General features: G+C 42.8%; 1 protein-coding gene across 1 annotated transcript in view; it reads left to right on the forward strand.

Annotated features, from left to right (window-relative positions):
• Positions 1-660, forward strand: part of plekha2 (pleckstrin homology domain containing A2) — a 9878-nt gene extending 9218 nt beyond the window's left edge. The window contains exon 12 of the mRNA XM_086206048.1: positions 1-660. This exon is cut by the window's left edge and continues 1659 nt beyond it. The gene's annotated coding sequence lies outside the window, so the exon portion shown is untranslated.
• Positions 661-2914: the final 2254 nt, after the last annotated feature.

The following is a 2914-nucleotide window of genomic DNA, read 5'->3' on the forward strand; positions in this document are numbered from 1 at the left end:
CTGAGTTTTGAAAATTACCTTTTTCATAGAAGTGATGGCATTAACTTTTAACCGTGTTTTCTTTCTAAAGGGCAAAAAAAAAAAGGCACACATGCAGAGGCCAGCGCTCCTGCCCTTTCAGCTTAATAAAAAAAAAAAAATGCACACCATGCAGACACAAGCATGCACGCACATCCAACGCCCAGAGGTTGTGATAAGTGAAGTGTTTCACACGTCCAGTGCAAAGGTCCATTAGGTAAAATGCCTAAAACTCTATCCTGACCTCTGTCCACATCCCTCTCCGCCTCCCAGTGCAGCTGTCTGGCTGCAGGTCAGCCGAGAATAAAATGCCTCCGCAGAACAGTTTAAACTGTGTCGCAGGTTTAAAAAAAAAAGTGCCTGTGAAATGTCAGCTGTGTTGAAATGAGTTTTCAGTCTGTTGAAGACAGAGCTCCTCCAGGTACTGAGGGAAATCCAAGCAGAAACATGTGGCTGGATGAGGAGGAGGAGGAGGAGGAGGTCGGCGATGAAGTTTAGAGCACAGAGGGAGATGAGTTTGTTGACTTGAGACTTTGGGACAGTTAAAAGTGATTTGTGAATCTGATCTAGAACCTCCTCTGGAGAGCTTCTTGTCTCTTTGTAACTGTTGTTTCTGAGAAACAATAAAATCTATAAGACAAAACACCAGAGGCCTCGGAGGGTGATTTGTTTGTCTCCTCTAACAATGTAAAGGTCACTTGGCACTAAGAGTTTGACGCCTGTGAGTGACAGGCACCTCTGAGGGCACGCATAAATGTTAATGCTCTCACATGAATGACTCTGCACCAGAACCCCCCCCCCCCCTTAAACTCTTACTTTAAATGTTACTCCAAAATCATGTTGCTTTACTGCGTGTGTACAAGACTCTTCTGATGAAGTCATGGTGTGCTTTCTTTGTTTTTGGACTTCATCCCGTTGATTTCATTGCTTTGCCTCGCTGTCCTTTTTTTCTGTGACCAGTGAAAACCACAAGAGGGAGCTGTAACACACTTCATCTGGTGTGTGGAGGACGTGCTCGCAGCTGCAGGAGTAATGAACCCATAAACGAACTTCCTCCCTTCAGTCCAAATACTGCTAAAATGACATTCAACTTTAATCGCAATATCAAACTGAACATTGTGCGTCTTCACCTGCCAGCTGCGAAACAATGAAAAACAACCTTTTCCTTCATTCCTGGCAGGAGTTCATGTGCTCCACCCCACAGCTTAAAAATAAAAGTTCCAAGAGGAATAAAACTGAGGTGAAAGTCAGAGAAATCACGATAGAAAAGAAGTGTGGAATTAATAGTTTTCAACCAGAAAAATACTGACACTTATCATCTATCAAAGCACAAGGCGCTCATTCCTTCTAAACTGCAACAAGACAAGTGACAAGTAATGTAGAAATTTGGTGAAAAAGGTTCAAGCTCAATTATTCATTGTTTTCCAGTTGTGCATGGAAATGCTAGCATCATTTGTTGAAATCTGTCACAAAATGAAGTGAGTTTTGCTATAAAATGAGGCGCGTTATGATGTATAAAAAAAACGATGCATTCGCTGGCTAACGTTCCTTCAAGACTCTCGTTTTCATCTCCTCTCTTGACAACTGTAAGTGAGGAGGGGGTTCCTGAAAATGCTGCCGAAAATTTGACTAAACAAATGTGACCAGTAAAGAGGAAGAAAAACCCATTCATCTGATTACTGCCAGTCCTGGGTTAGAAGTCTCTTTCAGCTGAGTGACCTGTAACCAGTCACATGTAAACCTCTTTATTTGCCTCAAAACCACTGAGTGATGCGATCTAAAGGAACATTTGAAGTAAAGAGGATTATTTACCCTGTCTCTAAAGAGGAGCATAACATTGAGGTAAGCCTGTGGAGCAGAGGCTCCCTAACATGTGTAATATGAAGTCATATTAATGTGGACCAGGTTTTCCTTCATCTGGACCTGGAGGCCCCGCCTGGACCGCTGCCAAACCCCCATCCTCTGCTGTTCCCACATCAGACCACCTCACACACTGGATGCAGAGGAGGGGAGGGGAGGGGAGGGGGGGGGGGGTTGGAATGTATTTTGCCCTGTGTGATGTGATCGTTTGCAGAGGAATGGGTTGACCTTGCCCTCTAATGCCACACACACATGCACACACTCATTCTGGCCAAGCCTAAGGTGTGTGAGACAGACCTGCTGAGTGCAGGAGGTCTGGGACCCCTTCGCCACTTCCTCCAGACAGAGAACAGAGGATCCAGTCAGCTGGAGGCAGGATGGGACAATAATGAGCAGTCCAGCCGCCGCCGCCACCTCATTCCAGGTATTATTGAAACCTCGTCTCACTTTCCTTCAGCCTCTCAGGCCAGGCAGCTGCAGGTCCACCGGACTCTCAGCGTCTCAAGACTGAGGCGGTTGCATCTGAAACAGTTTGCAGCTTCTCAGTTTGTGCTAGACTCATGGTAAAACTCTGGGTTAGATACTTAGACTACTTTATTTTGAAAGGATATTTTCTAATCCATTCAAGGATAAAAGCACTGCACTCAGATCAGTTTCCTGATATATTCTTGATATAATTAAAACTAATTCATGACTTTGTTAGATTTAAAAAAAAACATTTCACTTCAATGACTTTTTTCTGACTCTTGTTAAAACTGAAGTGATTATGTGAAACGCAGATGCTTCTCCTCTCAAACTGGACACCTGGATAATTTGCACGTTTAATTATATTTTGTTATTTAATTCATGGAGCACAAAATATGAAAATAACCCACTTTGTCTAAAAAAGTAGTTGAGACAAATTAACAGCATTTATGAGAGTTGGGGTTTTTACAGCAAAAACAAGACACAAGGAGATGGAAATAAAAATAAAACAAAGACATTTTAATTTTTCTAATTTCCAGTATTTTACAATCTAAGCGTGAACGAGGCAATA

The sequence above is a fragment of the Aulostomus chinensis genome, chromosome 6, assembly GCF_037954235.1.
Source record: "Aulostomus chinensis isolate RoL2024-O1b breed Wild chromosome 6, RoL_Achi_v1.0, whole genome shotgun sequence".
NCBI lineage: Eukaryota > Metazoa > Chordata > Actinopteri > Syngnathiformes > Aulostomidae > Aulostomus > Aulostomus chinensis.